Below are 17,916 nucleotides of genomic sequence, written 5' to 3'. Positions count from 1 at the left end.
GCATCTGTCATACTATATAACAATCACTGACCATTGGGCAACATTATTTCAATGTCCAAACTATATCACCATTTGTACTGTAGTATTTCCTAAATTTGTGGACTTTCAGAAGGAAGGATTTTGGTATAAAACTATATCAGATATTCATTATTACTTCGTCCGTCGTCGTCGACGATGACCAATGACATTACACGGGAAAGGACAGAGTACTGTGTGTCCGAAGTGGCTGATCAGTCCGATGCATGTTCTGGAGGCTCTGCCGCAGGTCGGACACTGGTATTCTGTTGAAACTGAAAGAAAGAAGCTGGCTATGGACTTGCGTAGTTCGCATTTTCTTTGTAGCCTTGCAGTCCTGTTCTGTTCGTAAGAGATGGAACTTCTGTTGGTGCAACTGAAGTCGACCCACGGTCGTGAATCAGTATGGGAGAGAAGTAATGGGTTGGCCACTAAATTGATGGTTTTGCTGTCTACGCCATTGTACGCCTGCGTAACTTGAACGGTTTACGAACGTTACGCGAGAAAGCTAAACCGTTTTTACATGAACCGAGAGAGCTGTTGAAAATATAAAACAATACGACACGGAAGTCACATTAGCCATTAAAAAAATTCAGAAATTGTTAACTTCACTTAAACATTTATTATTTAGAACCGAAATCTTCGTCGCACCAATGCGACCTAGTCAATGACACGTTTTCAATGCAATTTGTTTGGAGCAAGGTTATCAATCATTATATCTAGGCTTAGATAGTGTGGTGATGAAAATTCCCATCCATTGTGTCCTCAGTTTGTGGATAGCATAAAGGCCTGTAGATATGCAGCAAAAACATAAGTTGCACTTTGACAGAGCATAGCACCCATTAGCTCCCCTTCCAGGATCACGGTGAAATTCAGAATCCCGGAAAAGCGAAGAAATACCAGTCATTGGAAAGTAGGGTGGTAGTAGGGAATGAAATGCACAGCATGAAAAATACTGTGTCTTTGGATTTCTTCCCAGAACAAATTTGATTTTTATAAATCTTGGTCTCTAGGACCATAGATGAGAAATTAGGAATCGAAAGACTTTCCATCACTTTCGTTCAAACAAGTTCGACTGGAGGATTAAGGTAGCTAGGGTTCAGTGTTATAAACAATATTTTCTCATCTATACGAGGTCAGATCGATAAGTATGCGGACTGTTGCCATAGTAAAGAAGCTAAAGCACTCAGAGTAAAGCCGCTTGGCAAAGATGGACATTGTACACTGTTGTGCATGCACACCAAGTTTTAATGTTTTAGCTCACTTCCGCTGTTTGCAGCCGTGCTTGGAAGGAAGGTGGGTAGCGTATGATCGTCGCATTGACCAATACAGAAAGTTGTCATGGCGTAAGGATATAGAAAGTGTATGGAAAAGAGTGTATGAGCGGCACACAAGTGTACGAGTGGTTCAGACGTTTCCAAGATGGCCGAAAAAATGTCGATATTGACGAATGCTCTGGGAGACCTGCAATCAGCAGAACTGAGAAAAACATTGCAGACGTGCGTGCAGCTGTGAGGGGAAATCGTCGAATCCTCATCCGTAAGTTATCAGATGTGCAGATTAGTTACGGTTCAGCTCAGTCCATTATCACTGAAGAATTGGCTATGAGACGCGTGTCTGCTAATTTTCTGCTCAAACTATTTTCAACCGACCAAAAAGACTCGGGTTTCAATTGCACAAGATCTCCTTGATTGTGTTGAGAACGATGAAAACTTTTTGAAAAATTTGCGTAGGCCTCTGAGCAGGTATCGCTAAGCTTTTGGCAAAATTTGATGCAGATTTTCTACTCAACTTTGTCATGGTCACTGCGACGATCACACACTACACACCTTCCTTCCAAACTCTGCTGTGAACAATGGACATGAGCTAGAACGTCAAAACTTAGTGAACATGCACATCAGATCTCAACGTCAATCTTTGCCAAGTGGCTTTACTCTGCGTTTTAGCTTCGCTATAGCAACAGTCCGGATACTTATTGATCAGACTACATATATCTCAGTCGTTCTAGTTATCATCTGGCGCTCATATTTGGTTGCCTTTGGTTTTAGTTCACATACCTATTTCTTTACTACCCACAAGGGGCTAAATATAGAGGGGACAAACAAGTACAGACAAACGGATTAAGTCGATTACATTGACCCCAGTGCGTAACTGGTGCTTAATTTATCGACCCCGAAAGGATGAAAGCTAAAGTCGACCTCGGCGGAATTTGAACTCAGAACGTAGCGCCGAACGAAATACCTATTTCTTTATTATCCACAAGGGGCTAAACATAGAGGGGACAAACAAGGACAGACATAGGTATTAAGTCGATTACATCGACCCCAGTGCGTAACTGGTACTTAATTTGCAATTCATGGGACCGTTAAATGGAAGTAACACTTCAGATCTATTGTTCAAATTTCAATGTGCTTTTACAAATAAATTCATGATACCGACTAACTAGTGAGTTTTTGACCCCGAAAGGATGAAAAGCAAAGTCGACCTCGGCGGAATTTGAACTCAGAACGTAGCGCCGAACGAAATACCACAAAGCAATTCGCCCGGCGCGCTAACGTTTCTGCCAGATCACCGCCTTTAGTTCACATACCATTCTCACAATGTGTGTATAGGGGATATCATTTGGCACTATATATCATGGCAATTCAGAGGAATTAATGATGGCAAAGAAGAGAAAATATCTGTCCATCAACCAGGGACCAGTGACAAGACGGAAGAAGATTGATACAGTTGGATGGAAATCTATATCGAAAAATAGAAATTTCTGATCGGGACATAATTTGCAATTCATGGGACCGTTCAATGGAAGTAACACTTCAGATCTATTGTTCAAATTTCATCGTACTTTTACAAATAAATTCATGATACCGACTAACTAGTGAGTTGTTGAGCACTCTCAGTGTTTAAATCTCTAACGTATATGAGCTATTATTGTACTACAAAGATTCATTTGGTCTGTCTACTATATATATATATATATATATATATATATATATATATATATATATATATATATATATATATATATATATATATATATATATATATATATATATATATATGTATATATATATATGTATATATATATAATATATATATATATATATATATATATATATATATATATATATAATTCATAATTAAGGGCAAACGAAATTAGAAATTTTTTCGTTTGCCCTTAATTATGAATTGTTTATAGATTTAACCTTAAAGGTATTTTTTGATATGCTGGCGATTGCTAGAATGTTTTTGGAAAAGAATATTTTTTTCGAAAAAAATTTTATCCTACATTAGATAGATATATATATATATATATATATATATATATACGTGTGTGAATGTGTGCACGGATCTGTCTGTGCGAATGAGTATGCATCTGTACGTATTTGTTGCTTTTGTGTCTACCTCTGTACTTTACGAGTGTGGAACCACCTAAGTACGCAGTTCTTTAGTTTCCAGGTCTCGACCAAGTTTATGGGTGTGTGAATATATATATACATGCATAAACATGCATGCATACGTATATATATATATATAATATATATATATATATATATATATATATATATATCATATATACGTATATATATATCATATATACATAGTACAAACATACATATATATATATTTCTAAATATATAATAGATATATAAACATATATATATATGTACATACATATATATAAACATATTATATATATATACATATACATACATATACACACTTACACACATATACATATACTCACACACGCATGGATATACATACATAGCTATATATGTATGTGTATTTATGCGTTTGAATGTATGTGCATTTATATAAATATAAATGTGTGTCCCTATGTGTGTGTGTGTGTGTATGTGTGTGTGTGTGTGTGTGTGTGTGTGTGTGCGCGTGTGTGTGTGTATGTGTGCATGTGTATGTATGTATGTAAACGTATACGTGTAAATGGTGTATGGGAGTGCTTAAATGCAATAACCACACAGTGGAATAGTGAAATAGTTAGCTAGAGTGCTATAGACTTCCTTTTCAAAACAGTTTATTTTCGACCAGTTTTCAGACTATGATCGCATTATGCATCATTCAACATCCGACGATTTCAATGTAAGTCATTATATTCTAATGTCAATGACTGACCGAAAAGGCGTTAGGGAACGTTGCAAGTAGACTTTTATCTGCTTTGTCATTAATTACGCCATCTTGCCTTGCTTGGTATTATTGAGATTCAGCCATTAAGCCTGCGTCAAACTCTTACGAACGGCGTCCGAACCAACTAGAAGTGAGTGGCTTATAAGAAACTGGGTTGTTAACAAGAGAAATGTTTTTATGCCATTATCAAAATGTATTTCCATTAATTCATTTTCAAATACAGAACTCTTACTCGCTCTCTCTCTCTCTCGCTCTCTCTCTCTCACTTACTCCTTCTGTTACTTACTCATTCACTCACTCTTACTCTGTCTTACGCAGTTACTCTCACTCCCTCTAGCTCTTTCGTTCTCATTCACTCACTATGTCTCTCTCTTGGTCATTCAAATACACACACACACAGCAATTTATTACTCAAACACATTCTCTTCCCTCTCTCTTACTTTACTCTTCGCTCTCCCTCTCTCCCACTGTCTCCCACTTTCTTTCCTTCTCTCTGTCATCTCTCTCCTCTCTCTCCCTCTCCTTTCTTTCCCTCTTTCTGTCATCCTCTCTATCTTCCCTCATTCTCCTTCTCTCTCTCCCTTTCTTTCCTTCTCTCTGTCTTCCTCTCTGTCTTTCCCTCTTTCTCTCTTTCTCTCGCTCAGCGCTTTACAAGCTTTCCTGCTTTCTCTCTCTCTCTCTCTCTCTCTCTCTCTCCCTTACCTTTCCAACTATTTCTATCTTTGTTTCTGTCCTTTTCTAAACCTCTCTCCCTTTCTCTCCACGTCTCTTTGTACCTTTCTTCCTTTCTCCTTTCTCTTCTTCCTTCTCTCTCTCTTTCCCCCTCTCTCTTAATGTTCTCTGTTCATTTTTCCTTTCTTACATATTCTTTCAATTTTGCCCTCATTCTCCTTTTTCCTTCCTCCTTCACTCCCCCTTTCTCTCTCTTTTTGCGCCTCTTTCTACCTTTCCTGCCATACTTCTTTCTATTTGTATCGTTCTTTCACTTAATACACAATGTCGGATTGTGTGTTAAGTGATAATTGTCCGGTTTCGTACAGAATTGAAAGCAAGATTCAGATATCAATTGGACTCACCAATTTTTATCTCTAATGCTAGAGAAGCTATGTCAAGGGTAGTAATAGAGAATTTCCTTTACTAATAATGTGAAAGAGTCAGGGTGAGAAGGCCAGTGTCGGAAATTACACACACACACGCACACACACACACACACAAACATACACAGAAACACATACACACACACATACACATACACACACAAATACACAGACATACACAAACGCACAAACACACACATACAAATATACACACACATAAACACATACATGCACACACAGGTACACGCAGATACACAAACTTATACACACAAATACATGCGCGCACACAGACAAACACACACCGTTATATACACACACATACACACAGACACACACGCACGCACATATACACATACACAGAGACACATACACACAGAAATACACAGACATACACACACACACATACACAAACGCACAAACACACACATACAAATACACACACACATAAACACATACATGCACACACAGGCACACGCAGATACACAAACTTATACACACAAATACATGCGCGCACACAGACAAACACACACCGATATATACACACAAATACACACAGACACACACGCACGCACACACACACACACACACACACAAATACACACACCCTCACACACAAACACATGCATGCACACACACGCACACGCCGATACACAGACATATACACCCAAATACACACCGATATACATACACACATACGCACACAAATAGACTCACGCACACCCAAATACAGACACACAGAAACACATGCACACACACACACACACACACACACAACTACACACACACACTAACACGTGCGTAGGGAATGTGTGTATGTATGAATGTGTGTGTGTAGACGTGCTTTATTATAATTTATCTATATTTTTCCTCTTTCAATCATTGGACATTGGTCATTCTGGAGCACAGCCTTGAAGAGTTTAGTCAAACAAATCGACCCCAATACATTTTTTTGTAGTTTGCTAGTCATTCTATAAAATACCTTTTGCTGAACCGCTATGTTGTGGGGGCGTAAACAAACCAACACCGATCGTCAAGCGGTGCTGGAGGACGAACACAAATATAAAAATATACATTAACACGCACACACTCACATTCACATATACACGAGAGGCTTCCACACAATTTCCACCTACAAATTTCACACACAAATTTCCACGGAGAGGGATTGAACCTAAAATTACTTGTTGGAAAGCTAGCTACTTATCCTCAGAGTCACGCCTAACCGTTATTTTAAATATTTTTAAACGGCTGTAGCTCGATGTGAAAAGTGCAATGGCTATGAGGGTTTTATAGCCAGTGACAAGTGCCACGTGAAATATAAGTTACGAACGACTGTGATACTTGTATTTTGTACTTACGGTGACATTCACCCGGGATGGATTTAGCCGGTTACGACATGAGTTCATTTTCGGAGTTTCAGTGAGAATACAAGTTCCCATATGGTCCGCAGTCAGTTGTATACACACTTTGGGCCAGTGTGATCTGTAGCAACTCAACATGCTGTCAATTCACAGAGGATTCGTTGACGAAGTCACCGCCGATTATCACAGCAGACATAGCCTTGGTTTGATGCTGAATCTAGAGACATGCTTTAGCAAAAGCTAAGGGGATCCTCACTCCTTGCCGTCTTCCAGCACGCCGAACACCTACACCGGAATATCTGAGGGCCTGTATTATTGCTAAATAGTCGTTGAACCTACACTAGGTTCATCCGTTCTGTTTACTGGCCTCTGATACATTGATTTTCCGACGAAATAATCATTATTTCTACTATCAGATTTTCGTATCACTCTTATTCTTTTCTAAGAGTATTACTTATTCCATCAGTCACTTTTGCTAAGGTACGGGGACGTAAACACACCAGCATCAGTTGTCAAGCGATGGTAGGGGAACAAACACACACACACATATAATACATAGATACATACATATATATATGTGTGTGTCTGTATGCATATGTATGTATTATGTATATATATATATATACAGATATATATATATATATACAGATATATATATATATGTATGTATGTATGTATGTATATATATATATATGTATGTATATATATATATGTATGTATAATATTTATGTATATATGTATGTATGTATGTATATATATATATATTATATATATATATATATATTATATATATATATATATATATATATAATATATATATATACAGATATATACAGATATATATATATATATAATATATATATATATATATATATATATATATAATATATATATATATATATATATATATACGACGGGCTTCTTTCAGTTTCCGTCTACCAAATCAACTTACAAGGCGTTGATCGGCCCGAGGTTATAGTAGGAGACACTTGCCCAAGGTGCCACACAATGGGACTGAACCCGAGACCAAGTGCTTGGTAAGCAACCTACCTACAGCATAGCCAGCCACTCTCGCGCCTATAGTATATGCTTTTAAGTATATGTTGTAAGTGCAGGTCCATGTATATAGTTATATACGTTTTTATTTTTTGTCTTTTACTTGTTTCAGTCATTAGATTGCTACCATGCTGCGTCACCGCCTGGAACAATTTTTAGTCAAATGCCTCGACCCGGTACTTATTCCTTTCTGCCTGGTACTTATTCTATTGGCCTCTATAACCAAACTGCTAAGTTACGAGGACATAAGCATATCAGCACCGGTTATCAGGCAGTTATTGGGAACACGAAGACGCAGACACATACACAAACACACACACACATCCACACACGACAGACTTCTTTCAGTTTCCCTCTAGCAATTCCACTCACAAGGCTTTGGTCGGCCCCACGCTGTAGCAGAAGACAGGCTAGGTGTCACGCAGTGGGACTGAACCCGGAAACATGCGGTTGGGAAGCAAGCTTCTAGCCACACAGCCACGTCTGCGCCTGTGTGTTGGCGAAATAAACATCGGAGATAATTTGTTCCCCCAAGTAACTGCAGGTGGTACTCAGAGGTATAGTAAGTTCTTCTTCTGAATTTATCGTAATGTTGGAAACACTACCCTATCATCAGCAGGTATTTCAGGGCTTCAAGAGTTTTGCTCCAGAACCTGTACGCTTCGTCTAAATGTGACATCGAGAATTGAATCAGTCTTCTCTTCAGGAATGCGGTCTCAACTGGCTTCAGCTGCCATGCCTATTTCCTTGGTGGTTTTCTTCAGTTTTGGGGGTTTCAGAGCAATCTTCTGCAGAAAATAGCACACCGAGCCATCAGGAAACCGCAGCAGCCGGGACTAATTATATTTGGCGTCTGTGTTGTTATATGTGGAAATAATTTGTAACTTTCTGCTTGTACTTGCGGTGGCATTCCACCCGGGGTGGGCTGAGCTGGTCCGACCACCGAGTTCACTACGTCCCCCACGAATGCTTATCACATCCGACGGTCGTCCGCAGCAGAGGCTATAATCGATTCCTACTCCGGTTCCACTGTCGAAGACCATAGATGCGGTTGGGCGACTGTTCTTCCAGATCCGTCTTCACCGTCGCCATCCACGCCCTCCGGCTCGTTTACGCCAGACTGGGAAGGGAGCCGGAGTGATGGCCCGGCGAATGAATTTACCCGGAGGCTGATGGAGAATATGGCCAAGTCATCTTAGACGTCTTAAGAGTGGAGACTGTCGCAGAGAATTGATGCAGCAGCATTGTAACATTTCGGGGTTCGAAGTTCAATGGGTAAGCACGCAAAATCCTACGCAGGCAGTAGTGGTCGAAGACTTCGAGTTTTCAGATATCTTTAGCTCTCACCGCCCAGGATTCGCACCTATAGAGAAAGTCAGTCCGGATGAATCCTGGGAAAATGCACACTGTCGTTCGAATTCTGATATCCGGTGGCAACCTAAGGCGGCTCTGAAGGTGATAGAACGCGAGACGAATTTCTTAGAGTCCAGAAGCTGGCTACCCGCATGGTTCATGGTCTCAAAAATTTGTCCTATGAAGAAAGGCTGAAGACGCTCGACCTTTATTCTCTAGAAAAACGCCGCCGCCGAGGTGATCTCATTCTCGCCCACAACATCATAAGCGGAAAGTGTAACCTCTCGAAAGAGCTGTTCTTCACTCCTGCTCCAGAGCGTCGGCTGCGGGGTCATTCCGAAAAGCTCTACCTGCGACGATTTCATCTCAATCGAAGGAGAGGAGCATTCTCCGTCCGGGTTGCGGATCCGTGGAACAAGCTGCCAGACGAGATGGTGACGATGCCGACGACCGCTTTGTTCAAAGCCTCCCTTGACCTCAAGTGGCCTGAACTCTTTACATGAACACCACCCTGTACTTAACTCCATGCCCCCCCCCCCTACATGGCCTTGCTATTTGCTTTTGAACCAAATTAACTAACTAACTAACTAACTACTCGACGAAAATCCACAGTAAAAACATAGCTATACTATTACTGTATTTAGTTATATCATTATTTTTAAACATTATCAGTGACTCTGTTACAATATCATTAGTATTTTTATATTATTCGTTAATTCTATTGTGCATTTAAACAAAAATCTAAAATAATCTCATTTTTGTGGAGTCTTTAACCATCTTTATACTACTAATAATCTCGACAGAAAAGAACGTACCTATTTCGTCACAACGGAATTATCTGAACGTAACGCGAATGATTGACAAATTTATCAGAAGATTAAGGAAAATAGTATACTCTCATGAAAAACAAAGCCGCAAATCCAACATTATTTTAAAAATTTGGATTTAAATCGAATGAATGTACGTCTTTGAATCTTTTTCCGTTAATTAAAATATAAACAAGAGAAGAACATATTATGGCTTCCAGAAGTGTGTAAGTACAAAACAAAGAGTGTGAAATGATCGATGTTATCCTATCTACATTTCATTTCTAATTTAATCACCTACATCTAGGAAACAACTTTATATAGATTACCTTAATTTGCATATCTATCTCTATCCCTATCTATTTATCTTTATGTATACAGCCTTCCATTCATCCAGCCAGCCAGCCATTCCTCCATCCATACATACATACGTACATACACATGCACACTCGAACATATGCAGCACACACACATATCTATGTGTGTGGGTGTGCGTGACATTCTTTAATATTGTTGAGACATCAGAACCATAGGTATATTTACATACAGTCATATAATACTATATATATATATATATGTATGTTGTATGTGTGTATTTGTAGATATATATATATATATATGACTAAATGAATAGTGGCACTCCGTCGGTTACGACGACGAGGGTTCCAGTTGAATCGGAACAGTCTGCTCGTGAAATTAACGTGCAAGTGGCTGAGCACTCCACAGACAATGTACTCTTAACGTAGTTCTCGGTGATATTCAGCGTGACACATTGTCACAAGGCTGGTCCTTTGAAATACAGGTACATCAGAAACAGGAAGAGTGAAAATTGTGATGAAAGAGTACAGCAGGGTTCGCCACCACCCCCTGCCGGAGCAACGTGTGGTTTTAGGCGTTCCCGGTCTGGGAATCGAAACCACGATTCTACGACCGCGAGGCCGCTGCTCTAACCACTGGATCATTGTGCCTCTACACTAAATGAATAAATATTCGAAAATATTTATATTTCTCTTTACTCTTTTTTACTTGTTTCAGTCATTTGACTGCGGCCATGCTGGAGCACCGCCTTTAGTCGAGCAAATCGACCTCGAGACTTATTCTTTGTAAGCCCAGTACTTATTCTATCGGTCTCTTTTGCCGAACCGCTAAGTGACGGGCACGTAAACACACCAGCATCGGCTGTCAAGCAATGCTAGGGGGACAAACACAGACACAGACAAACACATATATATATACACATATATACGACAGGCTTCTTTCAGTTTCCGTCTACCAAATCCACTCACAAGGCATTGGTCGGCCCGGGGCTATAGGGCATTGGTCGGCCCGGGGCTATAGCAGAAGACACTTGCCCAAGATGCCACGCAGTGGGACTGAACCCGGAACCATGTGGTTGGTTAGCAAGCTACTTACCACACAGCCACTCCTGCGCCTAGGTATTATTATTAATTATTATCATTTGTAAAATGAATAATAACAACAATAATATAAGTGGCCAGGAAGCAAAAAGTCGATAAATGGCAAATACAAAATTTTATAATTAATTTATAACTAGAAAAGCACTCGGAGAGCGCAGACCTCCGCCAAGCAGCCCATTTCCACTCATATACACGCATGCTGAAAATCGCCCAATTTCCCAAACCAACGATGGCAAAAAGCCCCTTGGTGGGGCTTAAAAAAATTACAGTCATATTAATTAAAAAAGTAAAATTTACAAACAGGTAATTATATGGTGTGAAAATCAGTGTCGAAAACTCCTTACCCCCCCCCCCCCCCACATATCCCTGGAAATGTGACAAGCATGACAGAAATCAGGGTAAGTACAAAGAAATTAAGTTACCATCTCGGTATATATATATATATATATAAATGAAAGAATGGAGTTGAACGACGAATTAACAAAATTCCTTTATTTTCGACATATGTTTCGAAGGCTGCATATTCCTAATTTCGAAGGAATAAGGGGTGCATTATGCTGCCTTCTCATCAGGAAAAACAAGGAACTTATATATATATATATATATATATATATACATAAACGTGAGTAGGTAAGTAGATATGTGGTTGTGAGGTGTGCAAATACATGCATATACATACCTATTTAAATACTTACGTACATACATATACATACATGTATACATACATGCGTACATACATACGTACAGACAGACAGACAAACAGACAGAAATATATACCTGCATATATACATAGGCAATGAGTAACTAGACTGATACATAGGATGGCAAATATTTAAATCAACAGACAGATATACTCTTTTACTTGTTTCAGTCATTTAACTGCGACCATGCTGGGGCACCGCCTTTAGTCGAGCAAATCGACCCCGGGACTTATTCTTTGTAAGCCCAGTACTTATTCTATCGGTTTCTTTTGCCGAACCGCTAAGTGACGGGGATGTAAACACACCAGCATCGGTTGTCAAGCAATGCTAAGGGGACAAACACAGACACACACACACACACACACACACACACACACACACACACACATATATATATATATATATATATACATAAACGTGAGTAGGTAAGTAGATATGTGGTTGTGAGGTGTGCAAATACATGCATATACATACCTATTTAAATACTTACGTACATACATATACATACATGTATACATACATGCGTACATACATACGTACAGACAGACAGACAAACAGACAGAAATATATACCTGCATATATACATAGGCAATGAGTAACTAGACTGATACATAGGATGGCAAATATTTAAATCAACAGACAGATATACTCTTTTACTTGTTTCAGTCATTTAACTGCGACCATGCTGGGGCACCGCCTTTAGTCGAGCAAATCGACCCCGGGACTTATTCTTTGTAAGCCCAGTACTTATTCTATCGGTTTCTTTTGCCGAACCGCTAAGTGACGGGGATGTAAACACACCAGCATCGGTTGTCAAGCAATGCTAAGGGGACAAACACAGACACACACACACACACACACACACACACACACCACACACACACATATATATATATATATATATATATATTATATATATACATATATACGACAGGCTTCTTTCAGTTTCCGTCTACCAAATCCACACACAAGGCATTGGCCGGCCCGGGGCTATAGCAGAAGACACCTGCCCAAGATGCCACGCAGTGGGACTGAACCCGGAACCATGTGGTTGGTTAGCAAGCTACTTACCACACAGCCACTCCTGCGCCTATATATATATATATATATATATATATATATAGAGAGAGAGAGAGAGAGAGAAATAGATAGATAGATAGATAGATAGATAGATAGATAGATAGATAGATAGATAGATAGATAGATAGATAGATAGATAGATAGATAGGTAGATAGATAGATAGATAGATAGATAGATAGATTCGATAGATAAATTACACATAAATATAGAAATATACTCGTTAGTTGCTGGAGTAATTAAATCGTAATTGATAACGCTTTCATTATGCAAACTAAACTAAGAGACAAGGACTGCAGAAATCTTTCAATGGCCGCTGTTTGTCATATGACCATTCCAGTTTAAACTGGTGTCATATGGCGAAAGCAGCGTGATAGATAAACACTAGGCATGACGTTTAAAACAGCATCGTAGCGTTCCGGTTTCAGCGAAGGCTATCGAATGCCGCTGTTGGAGAACAAAGGTCAAGCAAAAAGAAAAATACAAAGGTGAAACCGTTATACAAGTGAAACAATAAGAGCCATCTTAATTAATTAGTGTATTAGAATTGTTAATATGCTTAGAGTCTGAATAATTAATGACCATACAATATAGCATTGTTAGGACTCCAGGGGAATTCCTCTGTCTGCCTGGAACACTGCTGACACTTAAATATCCTTTACATTTTAGAGTTAATGTAGTTCGTCCACTGGAATTTCCTCTTTTCACGACTCGTTTCTATAGAAACCCGCAAAGATTATTGCTGCTGCTATTATTATTATTATTATTATTATTATTATTATTATTATATTATTATTATTATTATTATTGTTATTGTTATTGTTATTATTATTATTATTATTATTATTATTGTTATTATTATTATTATCATCATCATCATCATCATCATCATCATCATCATTAAGGCGAGAGCTGGTAGAATGGTTAGGACACCGGGGGCAAAATGCTTTGTGGCATTTCGTCAGTCTTTACGTTCTGAGTTCAAATTCAGACGAGTTCGACTTTGCCTTTCATCCTTTCGAGGTTGTTAAATTCAGTACCAGTGAAACACTGGAGTCGATGTAATCGACTAGTCCCCACCCACATAATTTCAAGCCTTGCGCCTTTAGTGGAAAGGTTTATTATTATTATTATTATTATATTATTATTATTATTATTATTATTATTATTATTGAGTGAGAGAGCAGTTCATGCCATCAAAGTGACACTGGGGTAAAATATACGAAGCCCAATATACCCATCATGACTACCCGTCTGATAAAGGTACACCAGGCACATGCATCACAACCATATGTGCGCGACATGGTGATCTCATATCAAGATAAACAGCACATGACCTTGCAGGTGGGGCCCAGTTAGAATTTTCTTGAGGTTGAGTAGCCCATCCTGCTCAAACGGTCCCTGAATAAGGGTTGCTTTAGGATGTTGAACGAAACACCTATATTTCCAGAGGTGAACCATTCAAACTCCAAAGAATCCCTCTCAACACATGGCCATGATGCTCCCCCACTACTTCTGCTCGTGATCAGAGATGCACATATCGTCAGCCACTAAGGGACATGCTCAACTGGTTAAGGTCAAACAACTGACAAGCAAATCTGTGGTATTGAGCAGAATATTTGCTGTAGCCCATCTTTTATACCAAGACAAAACAATGTACATGATAACACTTCCAATCAGTTAAGATCAGAAGCCATGAGAGCCACTGCCTGGTACTGCATCAGGGCATTTATTATTATTATTATTATTATTATTATTATTATTATTATTATTATTATTATTATCATTATCATTATTAGTATTATTATCATTATCATTATTATTATTATTATTATTATTATTATTATTATTATTATTATTATTATTATTATTATTATTATTATTAATAATAATAATATAATAATAATAATAATAATAAGTGCATTATTGTTGTGAATTTTCTTTCCTTTCTTATTCCTTATTGTTTTATTGTTTTTGCTTCTCTTTTTCTTTCTTTCTTTCTTTCTTTCTTTCTTTCTTCTAACATGTAACTTTGTAAATTAACAATTTGGTGTGCTTATTTTAAAATCCTACTAATGTATACATTGAGTTTCTTTGCCCTAGGTGTCAGGAAGACAGTCGGCAAGAAATGAAAGCAAAATTGAAGGAAGAGGTCAATGATAATAATAATAATAATAATAATAATAATAATAATGTTGTTGATCTTATCATTATTGTTGTTATTATTATTGTCGTTGTTGTTGATGCTGTCGTTGTTGTTGTTGTTATTGTTGTTTAAACTCAAGTTTTGTTGGAACACCTGGAATCTTGCATGAAAATCTTGGTGCCTGCGGTACCATGCTGTTTCCTTCAATTATCTAATACTTTCCCGATGATTTTGGCCATGCCAAGACGGCAAACGTTGTGCAGTGCAACACCTCTACTGGACATTCTATTCCCATTCCTTCATATTCTTCTCAGTACCTTTTGATACTGTCACCAAGGCCCTAGCAATAATGGACCCTGTCTTCTCCATCTTTCACAGTCGTATTTGAGAAGGCTGTATATGTCTATTTTTCGCCTTGTTTCTTAACTGTTCGTCACTATTATTATCATGTATTTGGCTTTTGTATCATATATTTTGCTTTATATTTGCACTAGTTGACTTCAACTCTCATCCAGAGACCTCAAGAGACAACAAATTAGAAGTTCAAGTTGGCGTTATGCCTACGATGCCATATATTTGGTTTTGCACAATGTATTGTTCTAGAGAATGTCTGTGAAAACACAAGAAAAAGTAATAGACGTAAAGGGGAAGGCAAAAATCCTCTATGACTTTGACTCCCAGACAGACAATGTGTTAGGGAACCGAGGGCCGGTTATGTTAGACTCTCGGTGGGACAAACAAGGGTGCCTAATAATCGAAGTGGCAGGGCCAGGAGATCAACATATTACCATAACAGAAGGAGAAAAGGTTGATAAATATGGAGACCTGAAAATTGAAATCGCTAAGATGTGGCAAGTACAAGAGTGAAACATAAAGTTCGTCCCTGTTGTCATCGGAGCATTGGGTTCAATAGCACCCTCCCCGAAGAAACACCTGGAAACTTTACAAAATACCCTACAGTCTAGATGTATCGCAAAAGTCGGCATTACTTGAAACTGCACGCATATTGCATAAAGTACTGTTTGTCTGAGGTCCTTGTTATGTCTTGACAAATAGTACAAATCCGCGGTGGACACAATATCCTCAATCGACAACCTAACGATATTGATAATTATATTAATAACAACAACAACAACAACAACAACAACAACAATAATAATAATAATAATGATAATGACAATGATAATAATAATAATAATAATGATAATAATAATAACAACAACAACAACAACAACAATAATAATAATAATAATAATAATAATAATAATAATAATAATAATAATAATAATAATAATAATAATAATAATAATGATAATAATAATAAATCACTCCTTAAATATTACCAAAATGAAGTAGATTGAAATGATTATTTTGAACATGTGGAAGAAACACGAAATGTCGAAATATTGTTCATTCGATAAGTCGCTCTCTTCTTATTGATTCTTTAGTAATAATAACAATAACAATAACAATAATAATAATAATAATAATATTGATAATAATGATAATAATATAATAATAATAATAATAATAATAATAATAATAATAATAATAATAATAATAAGCGATAGCGCCGAGGGAGGTTATGAAGCAGATAGAAAAGACGGTTATTAAGAACTTGGGGATATTGGAAATGGATAAATTGATGAAAGAAAGAAATGACAGAAAACTTTAAGGTGGAGTACTTGCACAGATACTTAAGTCGAAATTAAACGGGCGGAATAAGATTGAAGCTATCAACACCTGGGCGGTTTCACTACTTAGATATGGAGTAGGAGTATTCGTATGGACAGTAGACGAATCAAACAGCTTAGACAGAAAGACAAGGAAGTTGCTGACTAGATATGGGATACTCCACACAAAAAGTGACGCAGACAGACTGTACGCACCAAGAAAAAGAGGGATTGGATGCGAACATAGCATTAGATCAGAAGAAAGCAACATAGCATGACATGTAAAAAATGCCAAAGAAACACTATTATCCTACACAAGTAGGTCAGGTTTGTGTAGGATGGAAGATTACTAAGGAATTGAGAATGAATGAAACTGAAAATAGGTGGATAAAGAAAAGAATGCATGGACAATTTTATAGGGATGCTGAAGGTAAGACAGACAGAGGAAAAAGATGGCTATGGAAGACTAAAAGTGATTTAAAACCGGAAACGGAGGCTCTAATCTGTGCTGCCCAAGAGTAAGCAGTAAGAACGAATTACATCAAATACAGAATAGACAACACATCAGAAAGCGATAAGTGCAGAATTTGTAGGGAAAATGGTGAAACCGTATGGCATATTACCAGTCAATGTACACCACTTGCCTAGAAAGAATATAAGAGACGTCATAACGATATAGCCAGGATTGTCCATTGGACACTTTACAACCAGTATGAACTTGACAGAGCAAACAAGTGGTACAAACATAAATCCGAAGGCATCATCGAAAATGATAATGCAAAGATTCAATGGGATTTTATGATTCAGTGCGACCATGAGATAGAGAATAGGAAACCAATGATAGTGTTAATCGAGAAAGAAAGCAAACGATGCTGGATCATAGATATAGCATGCCCAGCTGACAACAAGGAATGCGATAAGGAAGAAAGAAAAGTCAATAGATATGTCAGGTTAGTTTGGGAGTTTATGCAATTATTGTCGGGATCCTGGGAACAGTGAGTAAAAATCTTGAGAAATACATGGAACAACATGGAACTGCAATAAGGATGGAGCACTTACAAAA

This window comes from Octopus sinensis, linkage group LG3 (assembly GCF_006345805.1).
Source record: "Octopus sinensis linkage group LG3, ASM634580v1, whole genome shotgun sequence".
Classification (NCBI taxonomy): Eukaryota; Metazoa; Mollusca; class Cephalopoda; order Octopoda; family Octopodidae; genus Octopus; species Octopus sinensis.
Note: the sequence above shows the minus strand (reverse complement) of the source record.